Consider the following 20,488-nt stretch of genomic DNA (forward strand, 5'->3'; position numbering starts at 1 on the left):
TCAAAAAATTAAAAATAGAAATACCATATGATCTAGCTATCCCACTACTGGGTATTTATCCAAAGAACTTGAAATTAATGATCCAAAGAGATTTATGCACCCCTGTGTTCGTTGCAGCATTACTCACAATAGCCAAGATATAGAAGCAATCCAAGTGGCCATCTATAGATGAATGGATAAAGAAGATGTGATATATATATATATATATATATATATATATATATATATACAATGGACTACTACTCAGCCATAAAAAAAGACAAAATCTTCTCATTTGCAACACCATGGATGGACCTTGAGGGTATGAAGTTAAGCGAAATAAGCCAGACAGAAAAAGACAAATACTGCATGATTTTACTCATACGTGGAAGATAACAAATATATAGATAAAGAGAACAGATTAATGATTACCAGAGGGGAAGGGGGTTGGGGTGGGCCAAAGGGATAAAGGGGCCCATATGTGTGGTGATGGATAAAAATTAGACTGCTGGGAGTGAACACAATGAAGTGAATTCAGAATTTGATAAATGACAATGTACACCCAAAATTACAGTTATAAACCATTATGATGCAAAATAAATTATTTGGGGGAAAAAAAGGATAGTTCTTTTGCCTATTAATTTATTTTCTAGGCTAACCTGCCCTAAAATCCCCAATGTAGGCAACTATAGGAACTCACAGTAACCCAAATGCAGCTTTGTGCCACAGTTCCCAGATCCTGGGGACCCTTGGAATGAGGATCAATTATTGTCCTCTGCATTTACCTCTCTCCCAGCAGGATGCTGGAACAAGGGGCTGGGGGCAGTGGTCAGAGGCTGTGGGAGAGCAGGTGGAGGTGTTTCACAGTTAAGACCCCCAATCTGGATTCATTTGGGAGCCTTGTCAAGGGCAGAATTCCTCTATTATCAGATACTTATAATAATGAAGATAGTGCCAACCTTTGGAGTCTTTCGCTGTGCCAGGAGCCATTTTACGTGCATAGCTTATATATTTTTAAACTTTGTATTATGTGAGATTTCTAGTCATAATTAAAATTTGAGAAAATGTTGTGGCCCATCACCTGGCTTCTGTCTGTGTCTTTTCTTTAGACCATTTCTCACCATATCAACAACGCCATGCCACTGGCCTCCCTTACACACAAAAACAAACAATGAAACAAGGGTAAGGATGAAACTCTCAGTGCAAAGAGAATGCTGTGTGTGGCAAAACTCCAGTAGGCATCTGAAGTAGCCACTGAGTGTGTGGTGGGGGGGTGGATGAGCAGAGAGGACCCCTCTGCCATCTATGTTTTGAGTCCTTAACTGTCATAAACCGTCTGTGCTTGGGCATTAGGCCTTTTCCATATGCCCAGTACAGCACACTTTGGGTTTATAATAATGAATGAATGAATGTAATAAAAATGAATGATAATAGTACTAATGGTGATAATAATAACAGCAGCCTCAGCAACAATAATGATTGAGGCCACTGACTTCAGATTTCTCGGGAGGAAGAAGAGTAGCTACTATTTCTGAGAAAGTGGTATGGATCAAAATTCCTGTTTTCAAACTAATTTGTCAAATTTCTAGCAATTCCTTTCTTGAAGTGTGAAGCATGCATCACTTAACTGTTCTGAAAACATGCTAGCAAATAAGGAGGCATATACACATATGTTTTAATGATTAACAAAATATAATAACTTTTTATTAAAAAATAAGAAAATTCAATAAATAAATTTAATACATATATTTTAATTTAATTATTATATTAATGAAATTTAATACAAATTAGTCATGGTTTTAGTGTGGATTATCCACATTTTGAATATTTGAAAGATGCCATCTGCCAAATCAAGTGATCAAAGGTAAGTATGCATTGACTCACTATTTTATCACCTATTAATATCCTGTAAGAAACAAATTCACAGAAGTAGTGACCTATTATACTATACTTATTATCCAGCACCCAGTAAGAAACTCAGTATTGTTTTGAAAACGATGCTGTAATTTGCCCTGGAGAATCCTGGGATTGCTCTGGTTACTTGATTCCAGTTGTTTCATGGCTCCAGAAGAAAAGAAAAAACTATCATTAGCAAGTAGCACTTTATGTCCAGGATGTCTTTAGAGTTAAGAAACATGGTTTGTTCAAGAAAGCAGCTCCCGGATCTCCTTTTCCCTAGCGAGGGGTTAAAGTGTGTCCCTAGGGAGCCCTTTCTGTCCCAGCTCACTTGCTCACTTGCTCTCTCTCTCTCTGAGGCTGGGGAATAGCTTTGACCTTCTTCCCATTCTCATGCCTTTGTTCCCTGAGAAGACCCTGCGAAAGCAGGCAATTCCTGTGGACATATTCAGACTTTTCCTAATGGGTTCCACTCAGCTTCTAAAATGGTCAGGAAGGCCCCTTGTTGGTTGCCTGCATGGGCCAAAGGAAGGGGTAGGAGAGGTAAATGGTCCCTTCTCAGCAAGTCTTCCTTTGTTCTAAACATTTTTCATAGTAATTTGGTATTCATTAATTCATTTATTCACTTCATCATGTATTCATTCATTCGAAGATATGTTTTACAAATATATATTGCGTGACTACTATTTGCCAGTCATTCTGAGTGCTCAATTAATGATTTGGGGACCAACAAAAGGGGAAATAATAAAATTAACACATTCCATTTGTTTAAAAATAACTAATGGAGTTTAAGATATTTACATACATAATCTTGTTTCTTGCTCAAACAGCCCTATGCAGTAAGCAATATGATTATCATTCCCATTTAAAGGACAGGAAAACTAGAGCCTGTGCTTGGCCAGGCAGCATCCAGTGAGTGGAGATGTTATCTGAATGTACACCTGCCTGACTCCAAAAGCCGTTACACTTCTGCTGTGCTGTCTAGAGGCAGCAGGTGACCGTTGATGTTTTTGTTCCTATTGGAAATGTTTGCAACTATTTAAAAGGTGGGAATTTTTCTATATAATCAATTATTAAGGGACTTTTGAAAACTCATTCTAAAACTCTTTGTCTCTCTTTCTTCTATTTATTCCCTCTCCAGACTTCCTCTCCTGCCCTACCTTCTCCCATAACATCAGCAGCAAAGCCTGCCTGAGCTGTTCGTACAGGGCAGGGAGGGAAGCTGCAGAGGCCTGAAGTGTCCAGTGAGTAAACTCTGCTGATTCCTCCTCTCAGCTTTCTCCCTCCTTCTCCTCTAAGGCCCTGGGTCCAGTCCTGTTTGACATCTTCAAATCCCCTAACCAGGGAAGCCATTTTGATTAACATTGATGAAAGGATGGAAATGCAAATGAGGAGATGCCTCCAGTGTGAGAGAGTGACTAAGAACCAGGGAACTCAGTGTGCAGGTGATCTTGAGCCAGAATGAGCTGGAGTCTCATTTCATCTGAGGATTTGGCAGACATAGGTGGGTGGGAAGGGAATTCTAGACAGCTAAACAGTCCTTTATTAGGGAAAATGGGGGTAATTTCTGAGGTACCAAAACAGAGGAGAGTGTTAAACAAAAAGGAAAATAACCAGCCTCATGCCCCCTACCTGCTGCCCCACCAGCTATGGGATAAGAATGTGTGGGGTCAGTGACTCTGAGATGATCCCAGACTTCTGGCTTGGGAAAAAGTGTTCCATCTGTCCCAGTGCAGCCCTTAAATGGCCTTCACTGGACCCTACTTCCTGCTCCTCTCTGCCATGCAGTCCTGTTGACTACCTCATCTGTGAGCTGTTGCTGCTTCTTCACTGGACAGGTGCAAGGTTTTGGCCAGGGTGTCTGATGCTGCAAGTGAGTTCTCCATCTCTGACTCTTCCCAGAGCTGCTCTGGCCACATTCAGTTTTCTCAGGTCACATCCGTCTAATACTAAGTGCACTGAGAACATTATTCTGCTTGTGCTCCTCCTCACCTCCATCCTGAAACCTAGACAGCGGATCTAAAGGCACCTCTGTGATAGCCCTGCCCTCATCCTGCACATCATTTGAGAGAACTTCCCTATGTAAAAGCCAGGTGCAGAAAGTCTTAGGGGCTTTAGGGATGAGGAGAAAGCCTAAATGCCAGCTCCACGTCTGCCTGCCTGGACCCTGGGCGTTCTCCTTCCACAGACCAGAGCTACATCAAAAGAACAACTCTGCTTGGGGAATTCTGATAATTTCAAGTTTAGTTGCAGGTAACTCCTTTGAGGATATCTTCAGCAGGGACTACTGTTATGAACCTATTTACAGATGGACTTTCCTGAACCTATTCCTTCTCCATCCAGGAGACTGTGTAATTGGGAAAATATCTATGATCCATACGGGATCCTGGCTCAATTTGACGAAAGTGAAGGAAAGGGCTGCCCCAAATGAGGAGCTGGTTTGGACTATGTAAATCCATGAATCCGTACGTGATCCTGGCTCAATTTGACAAAAGTGAAGGAAAGGGCTGCCCCAAATGAGGAGCGGGTTTGGACTATGTAAACCCATGAATTGATATTTTCTAAGTGGGAATTTGTGGCAAGTGGGTCAGGATTTCTGGCCTATTTAGCACTTAAAATCCCTGATGTGCTTTAGTTATCTGTATATTTTTGGATAAATTCCTGGGCAATTGCTCACAATCTTCTCTCAGTGTGCCAGTGGGGATCTTGTGTTTACTGACAACTACTTTTAATTGTTTTAGCAAACTTATTTATTTAGCTTCACCTCAAAAACAAAATATTTGCTTTAAACGAGTAGAGAGCAAGAATTTCAGATGCTAAGGTAGGAAAACAAATGGTTTTATTTAATGGAGTTATTTGAAAAAATATATACTTAAAGATTTTTTCTAAATTATCCCAGTCTTTTAGACACAATTACAAATGCTTTTATAGAGATCTCTGTGTGGTTAAGATCAAACATTTTGAAAGTGTTTTATTTGCACAAAATGTGGATTGTTCGTGTCAAGAGAAACTCAAGTGAATGACTTCATTGCTGTTGCCTCCTTGAGTTGGGGAGTTTGTGAGGTCTGGGTCTTCCCTTTCTGTTAGCCTGCTTCACCACTCCGTATTCACAAAAGACTCCTTAGAAAAGAAAATCTTCACTTGAAAGTTAAAAAAACGACATCTCCTCACGCAGAGTTATTGAGCACAGGCTCTTCCCAGCATCCAGTCACTAAGAAGCTCACTGTCCCCTTGTTTGAAAAGTAAACTTTCTACTTCTATGTCCACTTACACTGATTTATTCTGGTTTGTGAAAAAAAGTACCATCTTATCTTATAAAACACATTTCAGTCAAGAACACCCAGCTCATCAAAGCCTCATGTACATAACAAACTACCCAGAGCTATGAGAATCCATAAAAGAGTCTTAAAAAGAACTGTCAGGAGATGGCTGAACAAGTGAAACCATCAGGGTGATTACTATGGCCATCAACAATGTCACTGTGAGTGCAGCTTTACAAACAGCTCTAGTCAGTTAGCTGGTCAGTTAGTTGGTGGTGGAGGACAGGGCTGGGAGAAGGGCTTGATCCAGCCAGACAACGAAAGGGTGCTTGGTGGACACTGACCCTGAACCAGGATCGCGGGTTGAGGCGGGAGGCAGCAGCAGGTGGCAGGAAAGCTCAGGTTTGACCCACACACACCTGAATTTGAACAATCTTCATGCTGCCAGGACCTAGTAGGTCCCAGGGCCAAGCACATAGAAGCTTGTCGTGATGATCATCGCTTAGCATGCCCATCCATTGCATGTGCCTTTCCCAAGATGATCGCCAGGTCTGTCCTCCTCTAGCACTCGCCTGCTCCCATAGCAGTCCTACCTTCTCCGAGTTCGCCAGGATATTTGGTTGACACCAAATACTTACTGTTTAATCACATGTGCCACTTTTCATGGTGTCTTATTTTTTATACCTGGACTTGAAGTTCCTTGAGGTAATGATGAGATCAGCTATGTCTTTGGGAAATAGCACTCTCAGATAGGGTACCTGTCCTGATTTGGAAAGGGTCCAATTTCCCAGCGAGTCTTGAGGATTCAGGTTGTCCACACAAATAATCCATAACCAACCTATAAATCAGAATTAGAGTGAGTTTATTATAAGCCAGAGTGAGCATTATCACTTGGGAAGGCCTTAGAAGGCGTTCCAGAGAAACATGGGTTTCAGTACAGTCTTATATCTCTTTAGAACAAAGAACATACATTAAACACACCCAGGATACATTTTTTACCAAAATTTCAGAGAGATATTCAGTTGCAAATTAGCAGGTCAACCTGACCCTGATATCAGGAAAGGGACTAATCCAATCCTAGCATTACCAATAGGGTATAGGAGGGGAAGTGTGCATTCTTATCTTAAGAGAGTGCATTCTTTACTTTGATAGTTAAGCAGATGTACTAAAAAGTCTGACTTTTTATTTCAATCCCTACTCGTTTTGAACTTGAATAGTCACCCCATATGCGTCAGTATGTGACAATCTCTTGTTAAGGTGAAGCGAGAAGCAGGAGGCAGGAGAGATTCTCTTTAGACCTTAACCTTCAGGGCTGCTTGGCATTAGAGCAACTGCAGCTCATCTCGGCCTTTCTTCCCCCACAGACCTCCCTATGCAGCCCTGCTCCCAGCATGGCTCACAGAAGTTTCCAGCAGCTCAGGCCTTCCTCAGGCCACATTCCTGAGGCTGAAGGCATGGAGAGTAAATTGTCAGGGAAAGGTAGGCAGGGGAGACAGGCAGCTGCAGGGAAAGGAAGAGGAAAGAAGACACTCTGTGCCAGGAGCTGAGGAAAGCACTGTGAATAGAGAGTGGTCCCCACCATGAGTTCACAGCAGAGTGTGGTGTGTAGGACTAGGGGCAGAAGAGGAAACCAGGCAAACCTGCACAGACGTTGTAAGGAGACAAGCAGTGTGTCTGAGGAAACAAAGTGTGCAAGGGACACCTAGGAGGGCTGGTGATCAGCTGAAGGGCAGCCCAGGGACAGCTGGGAGGAACAAGCCTGGCTTGGTGAGCAACCCGAGAGCACTTCAGTCTGCCTGGGATTCGGGCTTTATGGGGATGAGAGTGAAGCCACGTTTTTGAGATGTGGGCAGCAGCCAGTGCTGAGGTCTGATGTCAGCCTTTTTGGTGGTAAGTGACAGAAACCAGAGTGCAAATAACTTAAGAAAAATAATGGGCGTTTATGGACTCAAACACCTGAAAAGTCAGGGCTCAGACAACAACCAGGTCCTCAAGTGAAGGCCTCAAGTGTGGGGTCGAGAGGTGTCAGCCAAACCCCCACTATGGGGCTGAGAGTTGGAGAGAGCTGGTTCCTCAGATGAGGAAAGGGGGATAAAGGCTGAGCATGCAAACAGCAAATGTTCTCAAAGCAGAATAAGTGGGAAAATAAAAGCAAGAAGGAAAGGTAGAAAGGGGAATATGACAGAGAGAAAGCAGGAAAGAAAAAGGAGGAAGACTGAGGAAAAAACAAGGAGCAAGAGATAAAGGGAAGGAGTTGAAGGATTGGTGACTGTAGGGTTGGGAAGGAGCAAGCATTTTCAGATTATTTTCAGAGCTTATTATAAACTTGGAAAGAATTGTAACCACAGGCCTCTAAGACTAGTCCAAACTGACCCCATCTTATCATCAGAGTCATTAAGGGTTGTTCTTCGGGGGCAGTGAGGAAAAAAAAAAGGAAAATTCTGACCTGATTTGTCACCGGAACCGAAGATTCTCACCCCACAGAACCAAAGGACCAGGGTACGACCAGAACTTGAAAGTCAGACTCTTACCAGATGCGAGGGGTCCATTGCCCAGGAAGATCTGGTGTTCAAGCCCCCTCCACACCTTACCATAAATGTTTAAAACCTTACTATAAATGCAAAGTCTTCCAATCTGGCAGGGAAACCTGCCCTGCCAACATTTCCAAATACCAGCCTTTTCTCCCTAATCTCTTAAATTTCACCCCAAATCCTGAACTGGGGAGACAGATTTGAAAGCTTTGCCTCCTGCCTCCTTGCTGGTTGACCTCACAGTAAATCTTTTTCTTTGCTCAAAATTTGATGTCATAATAATTAGCTTGTTGTGTGCATCAGGCAGAGAACCCTAATTTTATGCAGTAACAGAATCACATAGAAATCAAAGAGAGAGAATGTGTGGGATGGATCCTGGCCATGGTCCAGTTGCTGCGATGCCTTCATCCTGGCTTGGGGAAAAGTCCACCCCACCCACCCCATCTCATTCGCCCTCATGGTTGAGAGAGAGGAAGAGCCTCCAGGTCTCGGCCACCCACAACTCAGGCATCTGCTCATCTCACACCTCACATCCTCACCCTGTTGTAAGCCAGGCTCTGGGGTTCCTCTCCTCAGACCTGAGCAGTCCCTACTTCTACAGGCAAAGTCCCAACATGATACAGCTAAATGCATGAAGAAGTGGACTCATCGTGTTGCCATCCTGCTGAACAGAGCCATGGGCTTCTTAATTGCTGCACTGAGCACTGCTGTTCCCCCACTCATTCTGGGCAAAACCACTTGCCACCTACATGTGCACTTGTTCTTGGCTGACCACAGACCCCATGGCATGGCTGGGCCTTATCCAAAGCCTTGGCTCCTAACCCTTTGCTCAGACAGGCCTGGGTTCAGACTGCTACCGCAAAAAATGGGGTTCTCCTACCCAATGCATTTAAAAAAGCCAATTAATTATGGCATCAGATTTTGGGAAAAGAGATCAGCTATATGCTGTGAGATTGATCTACATGGGCCTTGCAGATGGCCCTGCATCTTTAGGCTGGTTCCTGTCTCAACTGCTTCAAGCTAGTAGGGTACCTTTGGAGCAGGACTGTCTTTCAAACTTTAGAAAATCTTGAGACCTTAATCTTAATCTACAAATCTTGAGCCAGCAATACTATTTTAATAATGTCTATAAGATAGTGTACTAAAGGAAAATCTATGTAACTTCATAACTGATGTTTGGAGGGTGTTGGAAATAAGAGTATGATTGCATTAAAGTATTGAAGTTGGAGGTAGAGATTGTAGGATTTCTGGTAACATTTCTGTCATTTTTATAATTTAAAAAATCATTGTCAAAGTAAGAAAAAATTTATTCTGTTAAACTTTAGAATTCCTAAGCACGATTTTGTTTTTCTTTCTTTCTTTCTTTCTTTTTTTTTGAGGAAGATTAGATCTGAGCTAACATCTGCTGCCAATCCTCCTCTTTTCACTGAGGAAGACTGGCCTAGAGCTAACATCCATGCCCATCTTCCTCTACTTTATATGTGGGACGCCTACCACAGCATGGCTTGACAAGAGATGCCATGTCTGCACCCTGGATCTGAACCTGGGAACCCTGGGCCACCGAAGCAGAATGTGCAAACTTAACCTCTGGGCCACCTGGCCGGCCCCTCCTAAGCAGGATTTAAAACCCCAATCCAAGTTGTGAAATGTGAAACAAATGGGATCACTTCTGTCTGAGGGCTTTAAAATGGAGCTGGGAAGCCGTGAAAGAAATGGGTCTTATGCATGTCCTCACTGGGCAGAACAGGAACTTTTGAAATGAGTAAGCCACAAGAAACTGCAGCTCCCTACAGCGATGAACTTTTGCCTCCCTCTAGCTAGCCTTATCAATTATGTTTAGCCAAGATTAGCTTGCTGTGGCTGACTCCAATTAACATTCTTTGTAATGCAAACCTCCCTCTTTTGCCTTTAAAAGCCCCTGCCTCTCACTTCCTAGCAGGACTCTATTTGGGTTGCTACCTAAATCTGTGAACCCTGAATTGAAATTTTTTGATGCCAAAATAAATGCCTCTTTGCCTCTCATTTTGGCTCTTTATTTTTAGGTTAACAAAGTTAACCTTGTCTGACACTTCCTCTCAAGCTAAGATCGTTTTGATAGAAATAGATCCAATTCTATTAAAGCTGCTTTACTTCTCAATACTTAACAAGATGCAAATGAATGTAATTAATTTAGTTATTTGCATAATAAATGTTCCCTTAAAGCATTTTTACTCTCCTCCACATGAGATCCCTAAAGAGAATATATGCATAGGTTAGACTGGCAAAGGAAAGCAAAGTAATATTTTATCATTAATTGGGACTTTGTTTCCAAGCCTCAAAACAGAAGTCCAATACACTAGGTTAGACCCAAAGGGGATTCTTTCTGAGTAAGTCGCACAGGTGTAGCTTAGAGCTTAGAACCAAATTCTGGGCAGCATATTCCTTTCCATGTGCTCACTACCAGTCCTCAGTAGTCCTGGACTACCATTTAGTCAAAAGAATTTCCACCATAGCCAGAGGAAATGGAGTCACAGAGCAAGAGTCCATGCTTGTCTGTAATACCCAGTGCAAAACAGCCTAAGCCTGGTTGCTGTGTAAAAGTGTTAAAGACAAGACAGCAGACCCCAAATGGAGTTACTTATGCTAAGCCCCATATCACCAAACCAAGACTTAATTAGAGTTTCAGCTTTCCCAGAAACAGAATCTTAAACCAGTCAGTCAGGAATCACCTGATCAGCACTAGTGAGGTCCTCTGCCTGACAAAGCATGCCATCCCCTAAAGGAAAGTAACCTTGCCACAACCAACTTGCTTTTTTGTCAAGTATGACTTACTTGTCCCTGCTCCCTCCTGCCTATAAAAGTGTTTTATTTTGTACTACTCCTCAGAGCTCCTTTCTATCTGCTAAATTGGATGCTGCCTGATTCATGCGTGGTTGAATAAAACCAATAGGATCTTTAAAATTTGCTCAGTTGAATTTTTTTTTAATGAGGAAGATAGGCCCTGAGTTAACATCTGTTGCCAACCTTCCTCCTTTCTTCTTTTTTTCTCCCCAAAGCTGCAGTACATAGTTGTATATCTCAGCTGTAACTCCTTCTAGGTCTTCTATGTGGGATGCCACCACAGCATGGCTTGATGAGAGGTGTGTAGGTCTGTGCCCAGGATCCTAACTGGTGAACCCCAGGCTGAGGAAGTGAAGTGCGCGTACTCAACCACTACACTACAGGACAGCCTCAAGAATTTTTTTTTTTAACAAAAGGAAGTGAGAGCATTCAAGAGAAGAACTTTCTGGCCACTGGGTAGTTGCCACTTCAGCCACAAGGATAGATAAGAAAGGAAAGGGGCCACATCCTCATGTGTTTCCTCTGAAATCTAACCCTGGACCGTAGGGTTAAGCATTGACCTAGAACTTGGAATTTCCTGTCCTTGATTCTGACTGTCTAGTTATTATGGTTGCCCCAAATTTGCCAATGTAAAATAGCATCTATTTTCTTGTGTTCCTGGATTCTCTGAGTCAGGGTTTGGGAAGAGCACTGTCAGATGCCTTCTCTCTGCTCTACAAAGTCTGCATCCTCAGTTTTGAAGACTTGAAGGCTGAAGGTGATTTGACAGCTGGGCTCTGAAATCATCTGAAGGTTCCCTGACTCATGTGAAGTGATGCTGGTTGGGACCCCAGCTGGGACTGTCAACCAGGATACCTCCATGTGGCTGCTTGAGCTTCTTCACATCATGGTGGCTGGGTTCCAAGAGAAAACATTCCAGGAGAACCTATCACCTTTAAGTGCTAGCCTCAGAAGTCAAATTGTGTCATCTTTGCTGCACTCCATGGGTCAAGGTGTTCACAAAGACCCAGCCAGACTTGAGGGGAGGAACAAGGACACCATTCTCCAGCTGTAGTTCCAAGATCACCTTGTAAGAAAAGCATGTGAGATGGGAGATATTGTAGCAGCCATTGTTGGAAAATACTGTCTGCCACACTGACTTCTCCTTGGGGAGTAATACATATGTGGGGGGTGGAAGAGGATGTTGGAGCAGGATGGGAGGAAGGAGAAAAGCAAGTCTTGAATTTCCTAGATGTTAACTGATGCTGGCACTGATGTGCCTGAAATCCACTATTAGTTTCCGTATCTGGGTAGAATATGCAGCCTCAAAGGGAGTACGTTATTGAGCTGTTATTGGTTATTGACGTCAATCTTAAACTATTCACTTAGATTGTCTATTTGTTATATTTGGAAGCAGACAGAAGCTGAGAATCAAGAGTGGTGAATTTTTCTTTGGCACAAGGCTTTGGGATACACTTGATCTATAAGTCCCTGTGAGGAAAATGCTGGAGAGGCTGCAGGTGATAAAAGGGAACAAAAACCTTGAAGAAGAAGAAGGAGGGTACTGATCACACAAACTGCTTGCTTCACAATTTAACCTTGGCCAGCTCTTCCAAGAAGTGTGAGAGTTAGCTTGGGCATGAGTTTTGATCTCTTCTGCATAGTCAATTAATCAACATCCTGTCTTAGAAAGCTTACTTATGAAAGTCAGATCTGAAGAATATAAGGCAGAAGTAGGCGACAGATGTGTCCTCTAGAGCCTTGCAGTTCCAGGTTGGGGCAAAGTTAGGTGGTTGTTATCTCCATATCATTATAAGGAAAACAGTACTAACATGCAGGTTGAGCACAATTATGGGATGTTATATGCTATATTCAGAAAATATCAGTTAAGTTTCTTTAGTTGTAGGTAACAGAAAGATAATTTGTATAAAAAAATAAAAAAGGAATTTATTTGGAATAATATGGAACATCTCATAAAAGGAGAGTTGAAAACGAGGCTCATCAGGGAAAGAACCATAGCAGACCTGGGGAATTGAGTCCCAGGAACCAATAACAGACTCACTAGTGTCATTGCAATTAGGATTAATGAACTCTGACTTTGTACAGTCTTTGGGTCACTGAGCCCCAGAATCCAACTCCATAGAAAGAATATCTGAATAATGAGTCAGCTTGGGTCACACTCCTATAGCTTGGCTAGAATAGGGATCCTTGACTGATAGTGCCATAGATCTTATTAAACAGGGGAAGGATTGGATGGTTCTGATGTGCAGCCAAGGCTTAGACCATCTAGAATCTTGATGCTCAAAGTGTGGTCCATGTACCAGCAGCATCACCACATCTTGAAGATTCTTAGAAATATGGGATCTTAGGCCCTACATTAGAAATATTGAATTTCTGCACATTGACATCTGAGAAACACTGAATTAGACCAACACTTATCAATCTGGGTGGCTCACAATCATTGTAGAGCTTTTAAATATACAGCTGCTCAAGCCCACTTCAGACCCACCCAACAGAACTTCAGTGGTAGGTAGGGCAAGGACCCTGGTGTTAACTCCACAGGTCATTACTAATGAGGAAATTGAGGCTCAGGGAAATGAAACAACCTACCTCATCAAACAAACCTAGCTCTGTGTGAGGGAGCTACAGGTATGTAAGTTTTTCTATTTTATGTAGTTTGGAACTGCATCCTCAGAATCTCCTGAGCTTGAAGGAAGAGACCATAGAACAAGGTGATTTCTGAGAGGATAGCAGAAACTGTAAGATTCAGTCAGTCATCTTTCATGGGCTCTGTGGTGGGCTGGATGCTCACTGGTTTTGCTTGTTGAGCTGACTTAATAGATTTTGTGTTTTAATAGCCTTTTGTTTCTAACTCTGGAGGATGTGAAGGAGTGGGGCCGGAGATGCAAATATTTCCATTTAGACAGCTGATGCAGCCATGTTCGTCTATGACAAGAGTAACAAAAACAAGGTCATTACAGCAAATAACCACATTTCTGGATGTAAACCTCAGATTACAGTGTTTGGTTTGGCTGTAGAATTATAAATCTTTTTCTTTCATGATATACAAAACTGTACATGAAAATGGGATACCGTCTTAGGTGAGGAGACAGCTGAGGTGGAGCCCTGCTAGTTAGTTCTGAACAAACCCAAAGAAATGAGATTTGGTCTCTACAAGGGAGGAATAGAGAGAGGGAGAAGTAGGAGAGTAAGGAGGCATGGAGGCTGCCTGTCACCAGGAATGTCCTGGACGAAGTGGGTGAGAGATTGTGTTTGTCCCCACTTATGACAGCACATGAGTGAGCAAGCAGCAAAGTGAATTGAAGATGGGAAACTCAATACAAATACCCAATCTAACTCTATCCATTATTAATAATTTGATTACTTCCCACTGATATTTAGAAGCAATAACATAAAAACGTTTTTATAAACAAGAAAGTACACAATTTAAATTTGCAATTCAGTCAGCAATTTTCATATAATAAATCTAGATTGCTCTTAGTTACCAAGGTCACATGACCCGAAACAGACCCCTACACACAGATGTGATTATAAAGCTTGGAGAGACCCCAGCTTTAAATTGCCCTAGAGTGAGATTTTTTTTTTTTAATAAAATGCTATTGTAGCCAAACATGGGCCATTAGGTTTAAAAACAGATGGTTTCCTTACATAAACCTACCACTTTACCCACCACAAATCAGGAGTCTGAAACAGGACAGCCTTCCTTACTAATGTGAACCTTGCACAGGTGAAGTGGAGTGATGCTAAAACAATGCATGATTGTGTTTTAGGGCCGGGGGACACCAGTTTTCTAAGAAATAGCTTGGTCCCTGCAGAACATTCCCAGAAGGACAGCCACAGCAGCCACATTCCACACCACACTCTTCCTAGGTGAGTTCACACCAGCCACTGTGACATCCAGACCATCCCTGTGCCAACAACATCCAGATCCACGCCTCCTGCCCAGACCCCTCTTCTGAGCAGCAGACTGTCCACCTGACAGCTTCACTTCAGTGGCTCACCGGCATCCTCAAATGAAGATGTCCCAGATGCCCTCACCTCTCATCAACTGTGCCTATCCGGTCTCTATTATTCAGTAAATGGCACCATTATCCAACCAGTTCCTTGAGCCAGAAACATAGTTCACACCTATGAAACATTGTTCACACCTCCCTTTGTCTTATCACTGCTTTTAGATATGTCTCCAGACCTCATCCATTTTACTTCTAAAATGTGTCTTGAATCTCTTCTTATCTCTTTCTCTTTACTGGCACCATCTGAATCTAGGCTGTAGTCATCTCTCACTGAGATAGGATAATAGCTAATATCAGTCAGCCTGCCAACTACCCTCCTGCTCTTGCCTTCCTCCGGTCCATTACACACACACACACTCACACACACCCCATACACACAGAACACATTTAGATAATGTTATTTCTGCTGAACGCCCATCAGTAGTGTCCTATGGCATTCCGTATTTAATGCACACTTCCTCTCCTGTTCTAGAAGCCTCCAAGGGCCATGGCCCCTGCCCTTCTCTCAGCTTCCTCTTGTACCACTCTCTCTACTGCCCAGTCCAGCCACAGTGACCCCCCTTTTGTATTCGACTGCCTCAAGCCCATCCTTGCTCTCAGTTTTCACACTTGCCTCTCCCTCTGCCAGGCATGCTCATCATCCCTGTCCCCTCCTTGGCTATCTCCTTCTCACCGCAGACCTTGAGATGCGAGGTGATCTCTCAGTATCCCCATTACAGCACCTTGTCTTGCTCTCCACAACACCTCCCAAAATTTACAACTGGCTATTTGTTCACTCATTTACAATTTGTATCCTCCACTAAACTTGGCATTCCATGAGGGAAGGGGCCAGTCTTTTCATCACTATAATGCCAAAGTTCCTGGTATACAAAAGAAGCTCAATAAAGAGTTGTTAAGTAAAAGAATAACGCTATCTCTACTATAGAGAAACCCAGCTATACAGTGTGGAAGAGGGAACCGTGGGCCAAAGTTTGAGAAATTTGGTCTCTAATCCTATCCCAGGCGTTAATTCACTATGTGACTTTGAGAAAATCAGTGGACCTCTCTCATTCCAATTTCCTCACCTGTATGTGAGAGGATTTAAATATGGCTTCATTGTAGCCTGAATTCTATAAATATAAAACGGCTCCACTTCCAGGGATCTTCAGGTTGACCGATTATATATGTAGGAGAACATCGTGGTGAGTTCAGTTACTTATTTTCTCTCCTTTGGCTTGAAACTTTGACAGTTTTTGTGCTTACTTGCTGGAGATCCTTTGGTGTGTAAAGTTGGAATTCTTGGATTTAGTAACAATCTGTGTTTGAATCATTTTGTTTACTGGACATTGCAACTCCACAACATCCTCATCCTCATCAGCTTGGGAGCTTTCTGTGGGTTAAAATTGTTACCATGTGACCTCTCTGTGTCTATGTGTCCCTTCAGTGGAATAAGGGCTACCTGAATTTGACTCTTCCCTGGATGTGAAATGTGGTCTGGAGTGAAGTGACTGAGAGAAGAGTGGATGCTGAACCAAAGGACAAAATTTGCATACCCTCAAAAATCTGGCTTGAAGCAGATAAAGTCAATTTTAGTGATACTTAAGGTTAAAGCATTTGCCAGCTGTAGACACACTCAGAAATGGCTTAATAAATGCATTAAGAATCTGCAAATACACAGAGAAGTCCAAGACTAGGGGGAAAAGAAAGTTCTAAGTCCTCTCCTCCCCCCAAGTCTCCAGCCAACCAAAGGGAGTTATTTTTTTCTTAATGAAAGGATTACATCAGATCTTGATGCTCATTTTTATTTTCAATATGGACCAGGTCATCGTTTCTCTATCCAGCTGTGTCACAACATTCTAACAAGTGACACTTCCCAGTTCCACGTGTAAGCATGGTACAGATCCCTGTGTTCCCAGCCCAGGCCCTCGTTGTACAGCAGCACAGCCTCTCCCAGCTGGCACTTGTCCCCAGCTGCATTCCTTCAAGGCCTGTCACTAGATCCCTTGTATAAGGCACATTTGCTGTGTTACTCAAGAGTCCTTGGGACTGAAACAAATTATCCCTCACAAAAAGACATCATCCCTTGTGAAGGGAGCTTCCACTCCTTGCTGTTTATTTAGAGTTTCATTCCACAAGGGGGTCACTCTAAGAAGAGACAGTCTTGCCTTTATGCCTAGGTTAGCCTGATGAAGTTGATTTATGAGATGATGTGATTCACAAAGGGTGTATAAACCATTTCAAATTGAATTTATCAAAATGTTTAATAATGTCATGTGATCTCTCACAGACCTTTGGGCGGCTGTCTCTCCCACAACCAGAGTGCCTGCCAGATGCACAGACCCGCATTACCCCTTAGTGACTCAGTTTACATTCTGAGCTCTCATCCATGGGTGGAGGGTCTTCTGAGAGACCATGAGAAAATCTGGCCACACTAAAGTTCACCTGATCTCAATCCTACTCACCTCCATATAAATTTAGGTAGCAGGGGACTAAGAAGCCCCAGAAGCCTGAGGACAAGAGGCCAAGGCCCCAGGTGTGCAACAAGTGAGGAGGAACATGAGAGCAAGGCAGTTTCAGGAGAGTGATTAACCCGTTTCCACCTGCAGTGTTGTCAGTCTGCCAGTGCACAAGTGGCCCTCCCACCCTGGCTGCACTGACATGCCCAGGGGCCCCGTGTGGTCAGGGAGGAGAAGACGTAGTCTTTGTACCCAACCAATCCTCACCTTCTAACTGATAGGAAGGGTCTGACCTTCAGAACATTTTGTTACTCCCCTTCCCTAAATTTCTATTAACAGTTAACCAAGTCCCTGGAAATGCCCTCTCTTCAATTATCCACAGAGAACCTGGGGTCCCTAGCAGGGTAATCCTGTCTCCACGAGAGCTCAGAAAAAGCTAATTTTGTCCCTGAGTGGGGGAACCACTGGGCTGGACTGTTGGACAGGTTTCTGAGAAGCCTCTGGAGCCATGTTTAGGAGGAGTTGATGGCAGTGAAGACTGAATATAGGAAAACAAGATGTCACTTGAAACCATGTCAGCTATAACTAGGTTGGGGGCATCTTTCCAGTAACTAAATTGTTCCCAGGTATCATACCACAAAGCCCTGTCCTGGGCTTTGGATCACTACTTTTGTTCCCTCCTTTTCTAGTTCATTTGCCCACTTCTCACCTCCCCAGAGAGAGAAGGAAGGGCAGAGATATCTCACAGATGGCAGAGTGAATGCCTGCCTGCACCCCAGAGGAGTTTCATAGAAGCTTATGGGCCCTGAAGTGGTCCCCTAACCAGACCAGATGAAGGTGAGTAACTAGACACCCACTTACCCAGAAGAGCAGCCCATCATCAGGAAGTGCATATCCAGTTCCACAGAACTCTCCAGTCTCATCCAGCCCTACCTGTTAGCTAACCAAGACTAGCAGTAAACCTGCAAAGGTGAGGGATTTGCCATTCTCCCCTCTCCTTGACATTCTCACCCCATCCAGCCTGTCCCAGGCTGAAGAATTTCACCTTTCAGAGTCATTTAAAGTCTGTACACTTTCCTTGATGAAGCATCTTCTTCCATGAATGAAACAAAGACCATTTTCCTTGAGAAACATCAGGGACCTTGCCAAGCCTCCTTTACCATGCGAGACTTAGCTGGGCTTGTTGACCGAAGCAGAGTCTGTCTGGGCCTCAGTTGCTTGAGCAGAGCTCTCCTCTTCCACTGCCAGGACAGCAGTCCCTTGATCAACACCCATCGTTGGAACTGCTCACATGAACTCAGACTTCAGCACCTGCCAGGAGGGAACGAGGTCTGTTGTCTCACCGAATTTTACTGCCCCAGCTAGTTGACTCCTTCATCTCTGTTCGCTCCACTGGTGGGAGGAAAGTGAGGGGGAGGAAGCAGGAAGCTAATTATTACCATAGGAATTATGACTAAAGTAATACAGAGAACACACAATTTGAGTGTATATACAAGTCAGATGAGAGACACAGTTTGCTCTTAAAGAAAAAAAGATGTATATAAAACTACCAACTCAAATATTTCCTTATGTCTCTCGGAATTCTACTTCTCTGGCCCCCAGTAGTGGACATATGATGCAGTTCTGAAATGGAAATGGGCTCCTGTGAGGGCTTCTGGGAAGGATTTCGTTTTTCTTACTAAAACAGTTGACACTTTTCCTCTTATCTACTCTTCTTCTTGCTTTAAAAGGAGACAAAATGTTGCAGATACAGCTACAGATCTGTAAATAAAATTTGTGGAAATTTGCTTTCATGACATGAAACTTCAGCTCTGAGATGACAGCCTGACAGTGGTTGTCTTTTTAATCCAATGTGACAATGTATGTGAACCTGATTTTTAGACTATGATGCAGTGGGAAGTATGAGGTATAGCAGTTCATTATATCATTAGTATGATTCTATTCTAAATCATGTTGAGAATGTCACATGCTGTTCACTGTGGTAGGAAGAGATAGGTATAATTCTTCCAAGTGTACAGCGTAACTTAAGTATGAACAGGGCAAAGACTTAGACACCAATAATAAAGTCAGTGCTAGGACCTACATCTATTAACTCCCTATGTAGTGTGGTTTTCCTGGAGAAAAAAATAGGTGATAGGACTTCAACAGGCAGATATAAAATGCAAAGTCATCTATGAGAAAATACACTTTTAAGGAATAACATACATAGCTTTGGAAACAAGCCAGTAAACTCAAAGTAGAATTTTAAGAAAAGTGAAGGACAAAATTTGTCACCTGAAGACTCAAACTTCCACCTCCATCACACTAACACTGCCTTCCACCCCCTTTCTTCACCACCTCTAAACACCACATGTTTCCCGTCTCTACTCTTCAACTGCCTTCATCACCCCAACCATGACAAACACTACCTCTCTTCCAAAACCCCCATTAACCCAACCTCACCTTGCACATACTACCTTCCATGAAAACCATCATACCAAACTCTGGATCCCACATACTACCCTCCACCATCGACATCAACACTGACCTGCCTCCCATCTCCTCTGCTCCACCAAGCCATCACATCAAACTCATCTCCCACCTCCTCTCCTAAACTACCTTCTTTCCCCAACCCTGACAAACACTTTCTCCCTCCAGTGTCTCTATCTACACAGCCATGACTCCCACTTCTTCTCACCTACCACTTCCATCATGCCAACCCCTCCCCAATCTCCTCTACTTCCCCACATCCAAGAGGCCAGTCATACCTCCCACTATATCCATCACAAAAACCTTGAATTCATGTCTTCCCCTTCATTACCACCATCACACCACTACAGCTTCCCAACTATACCCCCTAGCACTGTCATCACACCATCTCAGATTCCCATCTCCTTCCCTTGACCAGCACCATTCACAAACCCTTCCTCTTCCCTCCTCCTCTCCACAACTTCATGTCAACCCACTTCTAACTGCTGTACCTTCACTACTGGCAGCACCTCAGCTCTCAATTTCATATCCTTTCCTCCACCACACAAGGACTGATTTCCACCACCTCTTCTAAATGACCTCATCACATGCTCCCTTCCACTACCTCCAACATTCCACCCTCCTCCATTCCACCACCTCCATTCCACCGACAGACTTCCATTTCCTCCAAACAAAACCTGACTCTCACCTCCCTTCCTCTACAACATCCATCATACTAGCCTGCCTTCTACTTCTTCCCTTCTACCACAGACATCATGCCTAACCAGATTCCTACCTCCTTTCCTCTATCACCATTATCACACCAAATCTGACTCCAACCTTCTCTCCCAAAAGCCTTTTATCATACCAATCCTGTATCCCACCTCCTATCTTCTACCACATCAAACTAGACTTTCATCTCTTACCCTCCACCACCTCCATCACACCAAACCACCTCACTCCTCCTTCCTTACACTAGATCCATCACACAAACCCTAACTCTACCACCGCCCTACCATTTCCATCACACCAACAGTAGCTTCCAACTCCTCTCTTCCACACAACACCAACTCACCTTCTACCTCCTCCCCTCCGCCAACTCTATT

Source organism: Equus quagga, chromosome 14 (genome assembly GCF_021613505.1).
Source record: "Equus quagga isolate Etosha38 chromosome 14, UCLA_HA_Equagga_1.0, whole genome shotgun sequence".
Classification (NCBI taxonomy): domain Eukaryota; kingdom Metazoa; phylum Chordata; class Mammalia; order Perissodactyla; family Equidae; genus Equus; species Equus quagga.